The sequence below is a fragment of the Girardinichthys multiradiatus genome, chromosome 24 (assembly GCF_021462225.1).
Source record: "Girardinichthys multiradiatus isolate DD_20200921_A chromosome 24, DD_fGirMul_XY1, whole genome shotgun sequence".
NCBI classification, from domain to species: domain Eukaryota; kingdom Metazoa; phylum Chordata; class Actinopteri; order Cyprinodontiformes; family Goodeidae; genus Girardinichthys; species Girardinichthys multiradiatus.
Window position 1 is genome coordinate 17,906,412 of NC_061816.1, and position 21,845 is coordinate 17,928,256.

The 21,845-nt window shown below is 39.2% G+C and overlaps 1 protein-coding gene and 1 long non-coding RNA gene across 2 annotated transcripts in view; one reads left to right on the top strand and one right to left on the bottom strand.

Moving 5' to 3' along the window:
- Positions 1-14,497, top strand: part of LOC124861261 — a 55,714-nt gene extending 41,217 nt beyond the window's left edge. Inside the window, exon 5 of the long non-coding RNA XR_007036572.1 lies at positions 14,409-14,497. This is a non-coding gene — a long non-coding RNA (uncharacterized LOC124861261). The remainder of the gene's footprint in view (positions 1-14,408) is intronic.
- LOC124861260 (beta-1,3-galactosyltransferase 1-like) overlaps positions 1-21,845 on the bottom strand; it is a 176,313-nt gene that overhangs the window by 3,695 nt on the left and 150,773 nt on the right. The gene's annotated exons all lie outside the window — the stretch shown is intronic.

The window sequence follows — 21,845 nt, forward strand, 5'->3', positions numbered from 1 at the left end:
ATAAGGCGGCTCATTCCTTTATCACGTTATGGATTTTGTCGTGTCTTGCAGGACTGTGATTGGTCTTTTCATCAAGGCTTTTTTCCTCCCTCTTCCACTATCTCTTCCTTCTCTCTCTGAAGTAGATTCATCAATCTCATGGTCCAGTAGAAGCCATCTCATCACGGCTGCTTTCCCACACCTCCTCCCTCCCCGTGCCCTCAATCCCACCCCCCGTCTCCACTTCACTGGATGCTTGATCCATCTTTATATGTCTTGCTGCCTTCCTCCCCTGCCTCGCTTCAGCTTTTTATTGTTTTTGTCTAGTTTTAGGCCTCCTACACCATCGTCTTCCTCTGCTCACATCTCTTTAAACTCTGTTCATTCATCCTACTATGCGCTACTTTTATTAGGGGGCATTTTTCTAATTTATTGGCATCTTCCACCAGCCGGCACTCCATCTCTACTAGCTAAACTTCTCTTGGTCCAGCTTAAAAAAAAAAAAACAGTAAATTATCATATTCACCCTATATTGTCGGCCTTGCTGCTGCACTTCCAGTTAAAGCGACGTCTTGTTTTCCCCTCAGGGAAGCTTTATTGGATTCATAAACCTGCAAAAATACTTCACACTCACTTTTCCAGCATCTGGAACAAGCAATATCCTTCTAGAGCAATGCAGCTCATGAAATTCTGAGACCCGACTTCAACTTGGAGAGAATTTAAAGATTGATGTACAGTTTCATGCTGCTGTGAGACTTTGAATCATATTAGCAGTCAGCAGACGACCACTTTGGAATATGTTTTACTTTTACCAGATTCTGCAGATTTTTGTATGACTTTAATACAGATATTTCTACAGAGGTCAGGCTTTCCATACAGATACCACTAGGAAGAAAAACAAACAGGGTTACTACCATACACTTCAGTGTGTTTTGTTGATAATTGTGAAGTGACAGGAAACTGGTACATTATGGATCTATGAAGGTCCTGTTACCATGAGCCAATTGGCTGTTTTCACTGATTATTGTTCTTTATTCTGGGGTATTAAAGTAAAAGAGGACGGCATGGCACACTTTTCAGATTTGCCTTGTAAAATAAATGCTGTAAGGTGACAAAATAGGAAAAATTTCAGAGCGTTCAATACTTTCGCAAGGTGCTGCATATCAAGGGGAAACGACTGCAGGGTTACATGATAAGTGGTACTTTTACAAAGCTCCATAATGAACTCCTTGCTAATAGCTAAAAACGACCTCGCTACAGTGTAAACATACATTACAGCGAGTCACAAGACTGGCTGCTGGCAGTGTGAACTGTTGGCATGACTGCAAGCAGAAATGTCCGCTGGTAAAACAACCAAATACTAAATTCAGTACAGTAATGAAACATTCATGCATTTCTTAAAATTAACCCCTCTAAGCAGGAAGAGTTAAACTGAATATTTATTCATTTCAGGTAAAATATATTGTTTTTCTGTCTAGCACTACTGCTTTGTGGCATTTGGGGAAAAATGTAATAAACTTTAAGGGGGTCTGGGATGTACTACAGCTTTAAAAAGTCAAGATCATAACAACCGTCGGTCGTATCTTGAGAACGCACTCATCTGACCACAAGGAACACTGTTAGGACACTTACTCAACATGCTGCTTCGCAACGACTCTGAATGTCCTGGTGTAGAACTAAAAGCTTAAAATATTAATACTGATTAAAGTTGCAATGGAAGATTGCTCTGAAACTGACCTGATGACATCAATTCCACAGAGATGTCCTACTTAGTTTCCCCACAGCCTGGAGTAGTTGGACCCACTTTGTCACTGTGCAGGTTTTCTTTTGATAGACTAAATCTGAAATACGTTTTTCTGCACAACTATTTATATCCCTTGAACTTTTTAACTTTTTGCCACGTTAGAACCACAAACTTTAATGTATTTTCTGGAGACTTTAATAAACCAACACAAAGCAGAATAAAGTGGTGAAAAAAGTTGAATTTGCATTATGTTTGTGGTCATTGTCCTGCTAGAAGGTGAACTTCTTCTTTGCAGAGTTCAAGGGTGTTTTCACACCTGCCACTTTTGGTCCGCTTTAAACGGACCAGAGTTCGTTTCCCCCTTTGGGCCAGAACTTTTGTGCAGGTGTGAATACACTCACGCAAACCCTGGTCCAGACCAAAGAACCAGACCGACACCCACTTTTTGAGGTGGTTTCGTTCTGCTTCCAAACGGACTCTGGTGTGGTTTGCTTATGGTGTGAATAGGAACCGGCCCCGACCCGACCCAACTAAAGAAAACATATTTCTCTTTGGTCTCAACAAGCCACTGTAGCTGGTAGCAATGGTGTACCTGGTACTGAAATCTTTCCTGTTCAGCTGTAGGTTGCTTAGCAACGCTGCTACCGGCATGATGTGGGTCACGGGATGCAGAACACGTCGTCTCCTTCAGCGTTTACCATGCGTTCTCCAATGCTGTTGCAAAATTAAAAATAGAACATCGCAAAATCTGTGTCGAATGAGCTGCTCTTGACTCTCACAATGATATTGCAGCTGTAATAACGGCACACAAATGCAGAACAGATTTCCGGGTCTGTGCTCTGTCCCGCCCCCGTCATTTCTGTCCAATGGGAGCAATGATCGTCACCCGCATGGCTTTGTTTACAAGTAATAGTTCACTTGCAAAAAGTACAATGTGAAAGCAAACCGCACCAAACGAAAACGTAAAGTCTACTTTTGGTCCGGACCAAAAAAACAGACCAAAGGACTTTCCTGGTGTGAATACACACCCTAAAGGTCCAGTTTTCTGCAGGAACCAGGACCAAATCAGACAAAAGCAGGTAGAAATCTACCCTGCTAAACATTGCCGTGTATTCAAATCCATGCCACAATATTAGATTTGAACTTTCCTTTTGGACCATGTATCGTTTCCTTCTACTGCAGATTATGCATTGCTTTGTATTGCTCTGTTAGATAAAATCCTCGCAAAATTTGTGAAGTTTGTGGTTTAATGTAACAGAATGAAATATGTAATATGTTGCCCCCTTAATCAACTCTTACTAAGAGAATAGTTACATAAGCTATGGGAAGAAGCTCTGCCTCCGGATCTAAAGATGTAAACACCCTAGAAATCTAGTAGAAGTTTACGATACAAATTGTATTCCAAAGGGAGATCCCGAAGCGCTTTTGAAAAGTTTTCCCCCAAACTCTCAAACTAGGAAACTTGGGAGATCTGTAATATAGCATGGAGAGCGCTCAACCAGTTTACTATATCTTCATCACAGGACAAGCTGCAGTATAGAAGGAAGTTTATAAATGAGATTTACCTCCTAGAAGACAAATGATGGGTATACATTATTTGTTTGAGTTACAGTGCAGAGGTTGGACAATGGGTCATTGTTAATCATAACCTACAGCTATGATTACAGGCTGCAGTTATTTGACAGAGCCTTTATGAGTTTAGATCTAACTAACTGGCAGTAATCATCAGTGTGAAACATGACAACACCTGGAGAACATGTCTGTCAATAGGCAACGACAGGATGAACTGAGCCAACTAGATGATCCATAGAAATAACTGTTCCTCTTTTTAGTGTTAAGACTTTAGAGGATTTCTGTGCTGAAAATCTACATTAGATCTGAACAAAGGCTCACGACTCACAGTGAACGACATGTTTTAAACTCAGTTCTGTATCCCCGTTGATTTTTTAACGTCTCCAGGTAACATTACGAAATCTCGCTTTAAAGGTCATGTTTAACTGTTGTTTTCCAGCTGCTGCTGCAGAAGACAGATCAGCTGGAACATGAAACTTTCAAAGCACTGCCGGTTCTGCTTACCAAACTAGTCAGGAACTAGAACCTCTTTGGTGGAGAAGCCCTAAGTAGCAGGATGTTTGTGAAGCAATCCCCGCAGCATGATGCCACCATCACCATGCTTCATAGTGGGGATGGTGGGTCATTATAATGGGTCTTTGTGCTAAGCTTGATCTTCTCCAAACAGGACTCTGAGCCATATGGCAAACAGAGTGCATTTGTTCAGCAGCACTCAACTGTTTACCCACTGAAGTGTTTAATGCAGTCAAAAGTTTTTGCATAGTGATTCATGTTCTGATGGCACAGTGTACTAAAATGACTCAGATGTTATATTTTATTGTTTCTCACTGGTGGGGAGGGGGGTGAGAGGAATCAACTATATTGTCTCTGCAATCAAGTGACCTCCATGCAGCAGTTGAAAACGCTCGAAGGCCACAGAGATGTGGGAGTTTTGGTCTCGTTTAATGTTGCGGCCGATAATTGATTGCAGTCATTAGTGCTGCATGGAGTGACCTTGCTGGCGGGGTCGGGTCTCTGGAGCGTGAGTCAGCAAGGGAAACAAAAGAGGTCGGCGTAATAAAGTAGGACTGCAAGGCACGTGTGTGTTTGAGAAAAATGCATGGGGCCGACACATCTGATGGTAAATAAATCATACTCCGATCTCCGCGCTGACATCTTACATCCTCGCTGCCTGCTTCCATATTACAGACCTAACGACTGGCAGGGGAAAAAACAACCAGCTGCCTCCATCAATTCAGCTTTTTCATGACTGCTGATTTAAGGAACGCAGTCAAAATGTTCAGTTTTTTACAATGCGGTATAATGATGTGGTAATAGTATCTGAAAGTGAGGCGTGACCTGTGAATATCACTTGCTGGCAAAAGTATAAGCGAGAGGATAATGCATATAGAAAAAAACCTTCAGAGACTGGAGATATTGTATGAGAATAAGTGCGCATGCTTTATGATTACAGAGCAAGCAGGTTGCCTGAGGGAAGGAACTCAAACAGACGTGAAGGCCAGAAGAAGTGAGGAATGTGCTGGGTTTCTACACTGATAAAATAAACAGAATTCAACCAATAAAACCATTTTATTTAGGTTGATTTTCATATTTCGGAGAAGAAGTTATGTAAGTTGTGTACTTAATACTTAATACTGAATTTGTAAAACACCGACTAAGTTTCAGGTTTATTGTTGATTTTTTAATTTAAATATGTTCTGTTTTTAATTGATTTAGACTTTAGACAAACCCACAATAAAAATTAATTAGTCATTAAACTTACTGATGAAACTCTAACAACATTAACTATCTTTTGTTAGCAACATTTCAATAAGAACTTAAATAGTATATTTAAACAGTTAGCACTCCCTGTCCCAGCTTTTTGGAACGTGTTGCAAGCATCAAATTCAAAATGAGTGAATATTTGCAAAAAAAACAATAAAGTTGACCAGTTTGAACATTAAATATCTGGTGTTTGTAGTGGATTTGTTTGCATATAGGTCGAAAGGGATTTGCAAATCATTTTATTCTGTTTTTATTTGTTTTACACTACATCCCAACTTCATTGTGGTTGGAATAAAAAGTATTTTAAGGACTTTTAGATGTTCCAAAATATTCAAAAAAAGTTTGATGAAAATTATTAAATTCAATTAATTAAATTCTAACAGTCTGTTTCATTAGTGCAAGAGGTATTATTTATGAAAATTAATTTTATAAACAACAGGATAATAGCATCACCTTCCTTAATGGACCTTTAAGACCTACAAGCTCAGATCTATCAATTCTAAGTACACCTTATAAATAAGTAAATACTTTTGTTTTATGATACATCTGGTTTGTCTTTAATGGTAAAAAGAAACAAAAAATCTGAACTGAGACAGAATATCTTACTTAGTGAGAAACGTTTTAAATCTATCCTTGAAAGTTGGCATGTAAACCTTCCCTGTGACATAGGAATAAAGGTCATTTTGTCGGCTTTGAAACATTGAATTTAATTGGAGACAAATTTATAAGCAGGGGCCAGATCGGTTTGCATCCCACCTGATATGGAAGAGGCACGATTAAAATGTCAGGGCTGGACAGCTCCTAGTGTGCCTGCAACTCTGCTTCTGTGGCTTGCATAATAAAAGGACTTGATGATTGTTGAAGAGCAGCACAAGCAGCTGTATAATCAGTATTACAGGCCACATGCTGGACACTCTGGGGTTAGTATGAAGCCTCTGAATGCAAAGGAGCTTAGGAGTGACAGAGGAAATGGGATATCAATAGCAGCCAACAGATTTGGCTGTGGTACAAGAGCCTGATGCTCCATTCCCACTTCAGTGCTGGGCTGCATCACTCTGCAGTTCTCAGAGGACTGATGTAACTAAGAAGAACATAATGATTATTCAAACTTCCTCAAAGACAGTTGGGTTGTCTTCACTGCCTGAAAACTAACATGCCTTGTAAGAGTAGATGTACCCTTTGAACTCTTCCTGACATTGCTTCGATTGGAATTTTATGTGAGCAGCAAATAATTGGGAAAGAAATAATGCATTGTCCTCTTTTTATAGAAATCAGATTCTGAAAGATGTAGATGGTATCTGTATTCACCCCTTCAACCAGAAACCTCCAAATGAAACACAGTGCACCTTGTTACCTTCAAAAGTAATCTAGTAATTAGTAAAGCAATCTCTGTATGAATCCAGCTGTTCTGTGAGGTCCTCAGAGGTTTTTTAGTAGACGAGCATCATCATGCCGATCAAAGAACACAGCAGACAGATGAGGGATGTTTACCTAAACTCACAGGCCAGGCAAGGAGAGTAAATCGGAGAAACAGCCAGTTACCTAAGGTAACTCTGGGGGAGCTGCAGAGATCCACAGTTCAGGTGAGAGAATCTGTTCACAGTAAAACAATCAGAAGTGTACTCCACAAATTTGGCCTTAACGGAAGAGTGGCACTACAGATATAACCTACAACTGAAAAATGCAAGGGAATCCTTCTTTTCTGAGATCATCAGCAAAAACATTAACAATGCTCGTACATTATTTGCCACGGTCGACAGGTTAACAAAACAAAACATTCATGCGTTCATCTTTAGTAGAATTGATTACTGCAACGGTGTCTTCACAAGTCTGCCTAAAAAGTCGATCAGACAGCTGCAGTTGATCCAGAACGCTGTTGCCCGCGTCCTCACTAGAACTAAGAAAGTGGAGCACATCAACCCGGTTCTAAAGTCCCTACACTGGCTCCCAGTAGCTCAGAGAATAGACTTTAAAATATTTCTGTTAGTCTATAAATCACTGAATAGCTTAGCACCAAAATACATTACAGACTTGTTGTCAGTGTATCAACCCAGACCTCTCACGTCTTCTGGCTCAAATCTACTCTGCATACCCAGAACCAGAACCAAACATGGAGAAGCAGCTTTTAGTTCTTATGATCCACTAATCTGGAATAAACTCCCTGAAAACTGTAAAAGCGCTGAAACCCTAAGTTGCTTTAAGTCAAGATTAAAAACGTATTTGTTTAGAGTGGCATTTGACTGTACCATTTAGGCATGATTAGTTGCGTTTTCAGTCCAATTTTCCTTTAATTTTCTTGTCCATCATTCTATTCTCTTTATTTAATTTTTTTAAATACCTCTGTTGTTTGATTTTATCATTTGATTTGTTTTTCTGTGTCTTTATTTGTGTTTATTTGCTTTGTGATTGTATTGTAATTGTATGTACAGCGCTTTGAGTGTCTCGTTGCTGAAAAGCGCTATATAAATAAACTTACCTTACCTTACACTACATCATCCTAAACACACCATCATGGTGCTACATGGTGGTGGCAGCATCATGCTTCGGATAATCTTTTCTTCAGCAGGGACAGGGAAGATGGATGGAGTTACAGACAGGGCAGTTCTGGAAGAAAGGTTGTTAAAGGTTGTAATGGACTAGGGTGGAGGTTCACCTTCCACTGTTCAGATTTTTATCTGTAAAAAAGCTGTTGGTGGAGGCAGCAGCTTGAGCTTGCTCCCCACAGCAGCAGGACCTCGGCTCTGAATGCTAATCCTCCTTTATAAATTGTACATCTCAGCTTGATTTATGGCGATGATACATTTAACTGTCCGAACCAGGTACGCTCAGTGCTGCATCAGGATGGGCGGGGACAGTGATCCAAGATGACACATGAATTATGTTAATCACACTGAGGCGTACTCAAAGCTAAACAGTATGTGGTGGCAGCTGGGTAAGACACATGCTGCACGGAAACAAACCGAGACGGTTCTGTTAAAGTAAAAGCATTTAGGACTGATATGGACCAGGGAGGTGGGAATAAACCTCACAGGTCTGGCTGTAAAAGTCGGGATTAATAGTGGTGATGAAATGTAACAGCTGGAGTCACAAGAGAACCAAAGCAGCCTGGGGCAAGACACTGTTCGCCTTTTAAAACTTCTGCATTATCCAGGGCAAAGTTTTGCTGAGCTATTCTCTTCTACAGCGGCCTTCAACACATGCAGGTGCTTGTACTTTCAGCTGCTTCACTGATCACTGCCAGCTTTGTTTTTGCAATGTCAGGGATCTGCAGTAGACTGATTCACTACCATGCTCAAAAGGATGCGACTGTGATCCATCCAGCTCTATAGCTGCCTAATCCTTGCAGGGTTCAAGTGTTTGTGCTCATCTCCAGCGGTCAGTGGGTGAGAGGTGGTATACTGTGGTAAGGCTTGCTAGTCTAACATAGTGCTGAGACATCAACTGTGAATAAATATAGTCAAATATAGGGAAAATTGCTAGTTAGATGTGTTTTTTTTTTTTTTTTGTAATAAAATCTAAAGTGTGGCAGGCAGTTGTATTTAGACCACTTTACCCCTAAATAAAGTAAAGCTGCACAATGTATCAGATTTCAGTCCGTTATATCACAATCTTAAAGGACTGCTTGAGTACAGTATTTGGTACTATATTGCAAGTGGCATGTAGTGATGCTCTGCATATTTACTAATATATTTGCTTTTAAGGGGAGGAAATACTGAAGCTCATGAAGAGTGATGGGGACATTTGTGTAAAGGTAAATCAAAGTCAATCAATACTTTCATTGCCATTATTAGCAATCCTATCGGAATTACCTTTCCCTGATATTGTGAACAAGTCCACCATTCCCACTGTGAAACATGATCATCATGTTGTGGGACTGTACAGAATTCAAAGTTTTAGCCTACATGCAAGACGCTGTGTGGCTGAAAATCTGCAGTGCACCTCATCCAGAAAACACCATCCCTACAGTTACACAGGGCGATGGCTTCGTCATGCTGTGGGGACACTTCTACAGCAGGGACAGGGCAGCTGGTCAGAGTTAAGGGGAATATAGATGAAAGACAGAGGTTCAACCACCAAGGACAGTGAAATTTAGTTTAGTTCAATACATATTCATGTGTTGGAATGGCCTAGTTTAAGTTCAGACCTAAAGCTAATTGAAAATCCAATCTGACTGAGTATGAGATATGTTGCAGACGGCTACCCTGTAACTGCAGTGAAAGGTGGTGAAAAGTATTTACTCAGGGAGCTTGAATACAAATGCATGCCGTACTTTTCAGATTTTGATTAGTAAATAATTTTCAAAACGTCCATTGAATGCATTCAGGTTTATGGTTGTAACTTTCAAGGTTAACACATTTACCATTTCGCTGCTTAGGAAGTGTGAAAAGATGCTAAATTACATTTTGCAGTGTTTGATTTGGGGCTTTACACCAAAGACTGTAGCCAAAGGTTGTGTATTCTGTTTTCTTGCATCGCTGTAAGCTGAAATCCTGTTTTCTATCCCTGACTAAAGATTCATTGCAGTTTATACTGAACCTATTGATTCAGGGTCCAAAGTTCAGAGCTAATCACGCTTTGGAAAGAGTTCTTCAGGCATATCAGGTAATCTCTGGATCACACTGCTTGACGCGCGTTTGTTTCGGACTCAAAAACAAATCCAAGAATGCGATCAATACATCAGCCTGCAGTGGAATGCACACACTGACCTCTTACATGTGTCCCTTTGGTCAACTTTGTACCTTTTGAACACTCATTTTCTATCTTATGTAACGCTATAACGGTCTACCTGAGAGAGAACCCGGGTAATCTCTTAGGGTATTTCTCTGGTTTCTTCCATCAGTAAAGCAATAAATTGGTGCTTCATATTGTTGGACGATTAATATACCGGCGGAAACCTTTTATTAAAACATACACAAAGTCATTATAGTAGCCTGACAGACAACTCTAAATGTTCCCCAGGAGAGAGACATACTCACATCATCACTAATGTTCTGAGATCACTTCTCTTCTCTTTGTATGGCAGCTGTTTCTGCTAACCCATCCACCGGGCACTAAGGGAGGTGAACTGCATGCAAATGATTCATGTTAAGTGTTTCGCTCTGAAAAACGAAGCAACCATCAAATGGAGGAAAAAAAAAGTGCCACTTCAACTGATGATGGATCTGAGAAAACATTTGGATAAGTGAAGTTCCATTCTGGGCATAAATTGGCAATATAGGTCCTTGTTTGATAAAGTTAGATCGCCTCTAAGTACACTCTGCTCTTCACTAGAAGAATAACGGAGGGTGATTTGAGTTGAATGTTATTTCCCAAAAACGAACAGGAGGTACAGTCCTCTGCCTATAACAGCTTTATTCAGGGTTCCTGCACCTTTCCCAAAGTTCCCTATCCCTTCTTAGCTCAGTATACATGCAAAAGTTCACAATAAATATATAATGGATGGATGGTGGTGTAAAAAGCGAGATAGGCATGTTCCACTCAGATACATACAGTCCTAACTACAGCCATTTGTTTGCTAACTGCATACTCAAAGGAGAATATAAGAACAAGTATTTAAGAGCATCATTTGAGTTGAACGTTTTGTCGCTGCTGTCAGTGTGTACTATACCAAAATCTGCATGAGGTTGGCAGTGGAAGGATCTGCTGGGTCCTGATGGATAGGTACAGATGATGAAATTCATGATCACACAACCTTAGTAGTCAAACAGATGACAGAGCAACCCAAAGGATATAAATCCTATTTAAGTTAGGCTTAGTACACTGCTGTTAGCCTAGGAGCCATACTGGTGTCTGATAGACGCAGACCTATCACTGACAACCCTGAAACCTGTATAACTCTGGTATCTTCTCTACACTACTAATAGCGTTCCTGGTGTTGATGTGTTTGAAGCCAGTTTATTCCCATATTAGGTTTAGATCAGGTTTTCATCACGTCGTTTTCATGGTTAAAGGTTTTGCATTGAGTAGCTCAGTGCTGTTCCTCTTCCACATGTGGCTGTACACTGCTGGTCAGCTGGCTCAGATAAAGCTAGTAAATATTTATTTTACAAGAATAAGTCTTCCCTCAACAGTTTCTTGTTGCCTTCTACAGAAATCTGTAAATCACACCGTTGTGCATCAGCAGTGCTGAAGCAGTTTAACATCTAAATCATGCAGTGCACTGCTGGCAAACATTTGACTGCTAGTATTACCATTAGAAAGGTTAAGGTTTAAAAAATGGTTCAAATGCAGATCTGATTAGTTGAACTTTTGTGCCACTACACACTCATTTAACGCTCTAGAAAAAACTTTAACAGAGGAGCAATGAGTTTCAGCAGAAAACAGGAAGGCTGAATCCATCACAGAAAAATTGCTGCATTTCATCAAACCTAATGATTAGCAACTTAACATTTAAGAAATGTTCTATTTAGCAGCTATTTGTTAAACTTAGCAGAGGTTTGGCTATAATTCAAGAAAAACAGAGAGAATGTGTTTAATGTGGTTTCATTATAGGTGCTAAAAGATGTTTTAAATATTTACGCCCTTCAAGTTTTTTCTTATTTGTCATGTTATTCATAAACTGTTATTAGGATTTTATGTGAAGGATGTAAAATGGAAGAAAACATGTGCATGGCTTTCAAGAAGGAGGTACTCTGGTGAAATGTGGTGGTGGCAGCATTGAGATTCGGAGATGGATGACTTTGACCTGATAAATTAACCTCAAATCCTAATTATCTTATTGTTATTTTTAGCCTAATTTTGAGGAAGACATTGTCAAAGCCCCTCTTTTCCAGGAACCAGGGTAGTATTCTGGGGCCAATTTTTGTTTCTCTTCTAAAGCAAATCCCTGTTTATCACCAGGAAAAAAGAAGGGCGCTGTAATTTCTGGACCACAGAACAGTTTTTTTACACTTACTATTTACACTAATTTAGCCCTGGAAACATCTGTTCATGCAAACATTCATGCAAAACATGTGCGGTGCTGCAATCTGCTCACTGAATACCACCGCTGTGCTTCACCAGCCTCTAAAAAGAGGGCGGGTGGCTAGGAGTTATCAGCGAACACCATCTCAGTGCTGGCAGACAGGTACAGCCTGGAACAGGATGAACACATCCCCATTATACAGCAGGGTGCAGACAACTGCACCTGTCGAGATAACACGTACCACTCTGGGCTAAAATGGTGCTACGGGTAGAGAACACACACGATGCAGAGGTAGAGATGACGCAGGCAGAACATTCGCAGGATTTTATCCAACTTGTCCTCACTTGCAGATGTCCTTTTGTGTAAAAACAGAAAAAATGTGTTTCTTTTTTAGGGAATTGTATGCACACAGGTACCCCAGCTCACACCTGCCTAGTGCTTTGACTCTGAGCTAACAGAGCTCCTCTTAGTGGTTCTGTTGAGACTGAAGAGGTGAGTGCATGCTGGGTGAAGGGTCCAGTGGTAATTACCCTGTCTCCTATCTTGTTCACCACACACACACTACTGCTGATGGCAGCACAGGATGAGGACATGCAGCTTCAGCACTCCTTTCTGTAAATAACAGTCCCCCAGCTGAGGGGGCACTGGGAAAAACACTCATCCTACACAGTATCTCCAGAGCTGCGGTTGCTAAGGATTGGTAAGCCCTGCACAGATATACAGTGCTTCGGAAAAGTATTTATTCACATTACTACCACAAACTTCAATGTATCCTATTTGGATTTTTATTATATTTAAATGTAAGGTAAAAGCAACATGGTTTTCAGCCTTTTTTCCAAATTCAAATCTGAGAAGTGTGGTGTGCCCCCTCGATTCAATGCTCTATAGAAAATGACTGGGGGTCTTTAGGTGTGTGTTTCCAGCAGCTTCTAGAGATATAACCCTTTGATCACTTGAACTATTTTGCTTTTCTGCAAAATAGTTTAATCTTAATTAGATTGGATGAAGAGAATCTCTGAACATCACTTTTCAAGGCAAGACATTCTGACCTCTGAATGATCTCTCTGTAGCTCTGGTCCTATGTTTTCTTCCAATATTTGCCTGTATTAAGCTCCATCTATCTTCACAACTCGGACCAGCTTCCCCTTTACAGCTGAAAAACAGCACTCCCACAGCATGATGGTGCAACCACCTTGTTTCACCTTGGGAAAGACTTGTTCAGGTCTTCGTGTAGTATTACTTTTCCACCACAGATTTGGGACAAAAAAAATCTATTTTGTGTACATATGGTTGTTTTGTTGTAACCTTACAAAATGTAAGAATATTCTAGGGTTATGTAACCTAACAACCTAAAATAAATATCAGCTGGATTGTTTGTTTGGGTAATACATGAATTCAGTTAGGAAGATGGAAAGGAAAACAAACTGAATGGTGATTTCCCCAAGCCAACAATGGAAAAATTAATCCCGTCAAAGTGCTCCATGTTTGTACACAAACCTAAATCCAATGAAATCCCCTGGGGAATCAAATGCTGCTCTGTGTTTTAGGCAGTTACGCAACTTATAATTAACAAGAAAAACAATTAAAGTGAGATCTGTAATCAGCTTATGTTGGCTGCTAAGGCTGCATTTTTAGTTCAAGCCTCGTTGATTTTAAATCCTGGCAACTACGAAGAGGAATGCTCTCTGCTTACTTTACTACCTTATTCAGGTACAAACTGATGTTTTAAATATTTGCAGATAATCAGAGTGAGAAACTCACAGCCTGGCTTCAAACCTGGCAATAAATCCTAAACCTAGGATTAGAACCTAAGTTCCACAAAGCACATTAAAAATGTCATAAAAATGCATTTTCATCTAAGGAACAGTGCCAGAGTGCGACTGTCTCTCCCTCAGTCCCACACAGAGACTTGAGTTCAAGCTTTCAAAACTTGTAGAATAGATTATTGTAATGCTCTGCTTTCTGGTCTCCTGAATTGAATCTGAAGGTGCTCTGGTTCTCTTAATGGTCTAAGCCCTCCCTATTTATCAGACTTGCTTCTGTCGTGCAGCCCCTCCAGGCCCCTCAGGTCTTCTGGAAGGGGTCTTCCGTTGGCACCTAGAGAGAGAACTAAAACACACTGAGGCGCCTTGTTTTTGTTGTGGAGCAGCTTTCCTGAAGACCTGAGGGCAGCTGAGAGTTTAGATGGTTGTAAAAGCAAAGGCACATCTATTCAGTCTGGCTTTGAGTTAAAGCTATTTTTATCTCTTCTAGTTTTATTTCAATTTTAGCAACTTTTATGTAATCTATTTATATTTTATTTCATTGCTGTTTAAGCTTTTAATAACTGTCAAGTACTGATAAATGTTTTAATAATATTGTTCTTTACTATTGTATTAATGTTTACAATGCATGGTGCTAACATTAGTGGTTTTACTTAATCATTTTACCTTTCTCCTTGTACAGTACACATAAACCCAGTGATTCTACACTAATCTACACAGCTGCGATTCCACAACTCTTCATTCTCTTGATTGATTTATCTCATTGTTTTATCTGTTTGTCTCCACCCTCAACTGTATGAAAAGTGCTCTACAAATAAAGTTTGATTGATTAATTATTGGCTTAGCAGATTGTGTCTGCTGTGTATGAGTTTTTCCCACAAAAAGGGAAGTTTGTTGCCAGGATTTGGAAAACTGGATGAGTTGCTGTAAAGCTCAACTTGAGGGGATGATGGATGGAAGTGTTTGGAGAAAAAAAAATGTTGCAGTTTTATGGAGGTAAATTTGTCTCAATATTATTCAATCAAACAAAAAACTAATCTCAATCAAAAAAATTAATTGTGGTCAAAACTTTTGGAATATTCAATCAAAAAAAACTAATCTCAATCAAAAAATATTAAGTTGTGTTCAAAACTTTCAGAGTTGTAACGATAAAAAAAAAAAAAATGGAATATTTTATTTTGGGGAGAAAAACAAATTGTTTGAAAAAACGTTTTTTGATTAAAATGACTCATTTTTTCTCATGAAGAGATAAAAGTTATTTGCAAAACATAAACTTTTATTTGCGCATGTCAAAAATCTTTGGTTACGACTCTGGCTCTTTTGGTTTTGACGCTCTCTGTTTTTGGTTGAACTCCACGGATTTTGAGTGCTGGAAACATGAACATCCTGGGCGGGGCCTAAAGACGAACGCTGTAAGACGTTTCCCTATTGGTTAGCGCTGACTAAAGCCGCAGACTCTGATCCCCCGCATCTCTGAACTTCTGCTCGAACTGCAGGGCTTGCAGCGTCGCTTCAGTGAGGAGACATCAACTCTACAGAAGAAAACTGCGGTTAAGGGAGCCGACAGTCAGAAATACGCGGTGACGTCAGCCGACACTAGCTCTCTCTTAAAGATTAGCATCGCGCATACAAGGTTTATTACGGTAATGGAGCAGAAAGGACGTCGATCCTGACAATGGTTGAGAAAATAAGAGGAAAACAGAAAAGTAGCCTAGTGAACATTTATATTAATTAAATTTTTACAACTTTCACATTCATGTTTTATGTAAAAGAATAAATATTTAATATTTTACTGTACAGTTTTGGAGAAATACCTTGTCAAAATACCTCAAAATGCTCAACCATTATTTGCATTTGTCCTACTTTTAGGAATTTATTTCTCCAAAACCATGAGAGGTGACAACACAATCTCTTCAGATTTTATTAGAGGGTTATCTATATTATAACCAGAATTAGTATTTCATAATTTTACTGTAAAGGTTTGGAGAAATACACAACTACCCCAAGTGTAGTATAAAACAGAATCCATGTCGGGCAGACGGCATCCCATAATCCTGTGTGTTGTCCTCACAACCCGTGATACTTCCTTCCTCTCCTGTGCAATTCCCTCACCACACTGTCATGCTGAGACACAGAGTGCTTTCCACCGTGGCCCTGTAGATATCTGTAAGCAGCTGAGGAGATGAAGAAGAGCTGTTGTTGTACCTTCTTCAACAGGCGAGTGGCGTTTCCGGTCCAGGAGACGTCAGAGGAGATCTGGATGCTCTTGTACTTTAAGCTGTCCAGACCACTTCCCACAGGACCTCATCGACCTCACCAAAAAGAAGCGTTTGTGGTACTTTGTTGGGGTAGTTGTGTATTTCTCCAGAAACCTACAGTGAAATTATGAAATGCTAATTCTGGTTGTAATATAGATGACCCTTTAATATAATCTGAAGAGATTGTGTTGTCACCTCTCATGGTTTTGGAGAAATAAATTCCTGAAAGTGGGACAAATACATATAATGGTTGAGCATTTTGAGGTATTTTGACAAGATACTTCTCCAAAACTGTACAGTAAAATATTAAATATTTATTCTTTTACATAAAACATAACTGTGAACGTTGTAAAAATGTAATTAATATAAATGTTCACTAGGCTACATTTCTGTTTTCCTCTTATTTTCTCAACCGTTGCCTGGATCGGCGTCCTTTCTGCTCCATTACCGTAATGCGCCTTGTATGCGTGACGCTAATCTTTAAGAGAGAGCTAGTGTTGGCTGACGTCACCGCGTATTTCTGACTGTCGGCTCACTTGACCGCAGTTTTCTTCTGTACAGTTGATGTCTCCTCACTGAAGCGACGCTGCAAGCCCTGCAGTTCGAGCAGAAGTTCAGAGATGCGGGGGATCAGAGTCTGCGGCTTTAGTCAGCACTAACCAATAGGGAAACGTCTTACAGCGTTCGTCTTTAGGCCCCGCCCAGGATGTTCATGTTTCCAGAACTCAAAATTCGTTGAGTTCAACCAAAAACAGAGAGCGTCAAAACCAAAAGAGCCAGAGTCGTAACCAAAGATTTTTGACCTGCGCAAATAAAGGTTTATGTTTTGCAAATAACTTTTATCTCTTCGTGAGAAAAAATGAGTCATTTTAATCAAAAAAAGTTTTTTCAAACAATTTTTTTTCTCCCCAAAATAAAATATTCCATAAAAAAAAAAAATAATCGTTACAACTCTGAAAGTTTTGATCACAACTTAATATTTTTTGATTGAGATTAGTTTTTTTTGATTGAAATGTGTTTTTTCTGTTTGATTGAATAATATTGAGACAAATTAACCTCCATACAGTTTGAGGACATTTTATGTAAACTAAGTTGTTCTTAAACCACCTGTTTAGAGAAAATAACTTAATAAAATTTTTTTAAACAAGTATTTTGGGGCAATTTACAAGACCTTCAGTGTTACTCCTATCCACCACCTTGACAGATGTGATATTATCGCCAACATTCTGAGAAGTCCTTGTATACACAACAGATTTGGACCCAGTTATCAAATTTGGTTCACATTCACCTGAATCTTACTCTTTTCTGGAAAAATCTGTTTGGTTCAAACCAACGCTAGCTTGCGTGTAATTGGCCTCGTGACATATTTTATTACGGTTGCGAACAGTACTTCTCCTGTTGCATGTTAGAAATGTAGAGACGAACTGCATAATACGATTGATGGACACTTACTTATAGAACGTGATTGCATCAAGTGTGATAAAATAAAGATGACTGACACACATGAACAACCAGAAGGGAACATTGCAGCAATTGAACAGCTATAAATACTTTGGGATCCCACAGGAAATCTGCAACCTTAATGAGGCTGCAAAGAAGTTAGTACCAAAGTACCTACAAAAGGGCAAGACAGGTCCCGAGAAGCCAGCTAGGTGGTAAGAACAAAGTCCAAAGATAAATCCTCTTAATACCAATGAAAGCAGACAAAAAAACTGGACAGTTATTGTATGAACAGTTTGACTGTTGTAATGTCAATAAAGATTAAAATAGATAACTAATAGACATTCCACATGTACAAAAACCAAATACCCGTAGATACATTATTTTTGATTGATACTCCTTTTATGTTAAATGAGAATCATTTTAAATCTAAGTCTACCGGGATAATATATAATTTTGGGTTAAATATAATCTTTGAGGTTTGTCAAAATGATTTCTATTTGCTAAATGCTAGAATGAGAAAATGTTTTATCACTTACTTCAACGTCAAAAGTTTACATCTACTGAAATTGCTAAGCTTTTAAACAATTTAGGAAAGCCAAATTATTAATGATGTCATAGCTTTGTAAGCTTTAGATAATTTACAACATTACAACATTAATTGGAGAAACACCTGTGGATCTATTTGAACCTAAAACACACCGCTCACTGGTGAGAGATTATGGAAAAGAAATAGAAGTAATTGGCTAAGATATAAGGAAAAGGTTGTGGACATTAACATATCTAGTTCATCCTTGAGTACAATTTTGAGATTCCTGAAGATGCCACATTCATCTGTTGAAACGGGGATATTTGAGTATAAACAACATGGAAACGTCCATCAATCATAGGCTGTAGGAAGCGTATGGGTTCTGGGATAAGCTTGACATGTGCTGTCAAGAATGGGCCAAACTGCCTAAAGATAGGTGAGCTAAGCTTGTGGCAGCATATTCAAAAAGACTTGAGGCTGAAATTGCTGCCAAATGCAGATCAACAAAGTATTAAGCAAAGGCTGTGACTACTTACGGAAATGTGATTTCTTAATATTCTATTTGTAATAAATTTGCAACAATCTCAAACAAACTTCTTTCATATTGTCTTAATGGGGTTTTGTACTTTCCAGATGCACTGTAGCTCTCTCTGTCTGTTTATTTAGTGCATATCTGTTGTTCACAAAAGATCTTCAGTGAAATTGTTTTCAGTAAGAAAATATATACCGTAAGAAATTATTCTTAGGGCAAGAGCATAATGTAGCAGCTTGAAATGAGAAACTCACTAAATAAATGCTTCCAACGTTGAAATGAAATTCTTTATAGAGCTCATTGCCCTATATAGGAATTCCAGGAGTAAAAATAAACCGATCCCTCTTGGTTATTGCACAGATCGAGCACAGGATTGAGCTGGTGAAATGAACGAGAGGCATGATGATAACCCACTGTTCGGTTGACCACAGCTGCCTCAGGCTCTCTGACGAGGCCGTTATCTCCAGCCAGCAGGAGGTCCGGTCAGAGGTCAGGCTGCTCAGCCTGCCTCTGGTAAATAAATGATTTCATCTGTCAGAGCTGCACAGCTTCAGCTGCATGAAACATTTTGAGTCAGCATGTGAGTGAGAATGATGAGCAGAGGGCAGAGAAAAGTGTGGCTGCTTTTAACAGACTTCACCTTTGACCTCAGTCTTTACTGTATAGCTTTATTATTTGGTCAAACTGTCAGACACAGTTTGCATTTAAAATAAAGACATGGACCCAAAGAGCTCTGACTGCAGCTACAGAGTTCTTTCTGGTTAAGAGTAAAAACTAACTACAATATGACAAACTGATCTGGATGACTTTCCTGGTTCAGTGGGGGACAGTTCAGCCCTCATTTAGAAAAATATATAACTCAAGTGTCACTTACCTGTTTGCCAAAACAGTAGACAACACTTAGTATGATTGTTAATATCCTTTATGGAAGGATGCACCTTTTGAGTCGTGTTGTTTTTATTTTATTACAATTGCTTATCTTTAATTTGCCACTGTATGCTTCAATTTGCCTGTCGAGTTGATGTTAATACAAATAAAGTTTACTATTGAGGGACAAATAAACGACCATTCTGTACTAAAATAAAGTGTCTTTCAAAACAAACAGATCTGGCGCATACATAACATACTTTTTACAGTGTAAACAAGAATCTGGTCAATGCAAATGCACTCAGCAGCAGCTCTGTACAATTTCTGCCTGTCTGGTAATTTTGCAGAATGTCTTCTTTAGTGATCAACTGCTGCAGATACAGGATCTTTACCTTTTTAAGTTGCTTTCAAACATCAGTGTTGGAGCATTAGCACAGCTAGCATATGACATCGGTCAGCCTTTCGTTTTTTTTCCCCGTCTATCTGCTTTTCTCATAAGGAAAGTACCTCCGAACAACGCTTTGCCTTGTTGGCTAAAGAGGGTTGCAGATGTTTTTTTCTTGCTGTAATCGCAAAGGAATGAAATTTATTTAATACCATTTGGAAAAAGGCTGTAAATGTGGAAAAATGCAGCGCTGTGAATACTTTCCAGATGTACTTTAGCTCTTTCTCTGTCTGTTTATTTAGTGCATGTCTGTCGTTTACAAAAGATCTTCAATGAAATTGTTTTCTGTATCGATTTTGACACAAATGGGAATCTTTGATGAATGAATTTTTTCTAGTATCAATTATATTGAAATATCAATTATTTTGACAAACCTATTGCAGGAACAGAGAAGCTGGTCAGGGTTGATGGGAAGATGGATGGAGCTAAATACAAGGCAACCCCAGAAGCCCGATGGAGGCAACAGAAGACTGGAGACTCAAACTCTTCAAGTATTTGCACAGTTCTTCCATTTCTTGTAAACAGCTTGTTGTTGTTTTTTATGCTCAAATATACATGCACATTTATTTTAATCAGAGTATGCCATTTTTAATAACTGTACAGTTTTTAATTTTTCTTATGTTGTAACTTTGCCTTTACTGTACAGTTTATTCATATTTTGTTTGTCTATGTTTTGCTTTTGTATTTGTATGCTTCCATTTGCCTTTCACTTTGCTGCTGGTACACATCAATTTCCCCACTGAGGGATAATAAAGGATATTTCTGTTCCTTTATTCTATTATATTCTACATACCAAACTGACCCAAAACTGATACGTACTAAATCATGACCACTTGACCACTATTACCGGTATGTGACAAACTGCGACCCCCAAAATAGAGAAATTCACCAAACTATGACTCCAAAACAGAGGTACATAGCAAATGAAATGACATCCTATTCTTAATATAGGTTCTAATAACAACCTAATCCGTTCTGGGAGGCTCTAAACAAGTTTTAGGAGTGGGTTTGTGGGAATATTTGACCATTCTTCCTGTATCTGAGAAGTCAGACACCGATGTCGCTCACAGTCTCTGCTCTTCTATGGTGTCATCTGCAAACTGTTACTCCAATATTAAGAGCATGAAATAGTTAAAAGATTTATTTGTATGATACAGCACTAAAAGTACATTTTAATAGGAACTAAGAGGTCATCCCCAACTTTTACTAAAAACAACAATCCAACCAACAATGTCTATGCATTTGTCTGCCTTATAGGGTGTATTAAAAATCATTTACCGTTGTTGACAAAATAGATAAAATTCTGCCTGTCTAGATCTTTGACTGGCTCTTTAATGAGACCTTTTCAAACATTTCCAGCCTCCAGGCCAGTCTTTGACAGAGAGCCTGTTGGTACAATCAAGGAAAGGGGTGGATAAAGGAGGCAGGCAAGTGCAAAGGAAATATAGAGAGAATGATAGAATGGGAGGACCAAAAATGTCACGATGAAGAAATAGGGTGGGGCTGATGGGACAGAGTAATGAGATGGCTCTAAACCTGACTATGATTTCTGTCCAATGGCCCAAATGACCACAATATATCTGCAGTGGCTTTAATGGCATCGTTGATCAATACAAGTGACTGATTTTGCTGCCAAGTGCTGAGGCGTCAACCTTGTGAATAAAAACACCCATTAGATGACTTAACATCCCTTTAAAGTATTTTTCCAATTAGGATTAAGGAGACATGAACTGTAGGAAGGTGAATCAAATCGGTTTACAGGCAGACAGCTCCTCTTTGAGCACTGGGCTTCCCAAATGACTTTCTGACTGAACCTCTGACCAGTGATCTGGGAGGCTTAACTCTTCTTTACTGCCTGCAGTGAGAGAGCAGCGGTGAAAAGAGAGCAAGTTGGATTTTTTGACACAGCATCTGCAAATGGTGAATAAAAGAGAAAGTGTCTGTAATTGTGCTTTGTTCTGGCCGAGTCGCCGTGGCCCAAAATTTGAAGAGTCCCGGTTAAATCTGCTTCACTAAAACAGTTTGAGATGTTTTGCATCCTGCCTTAT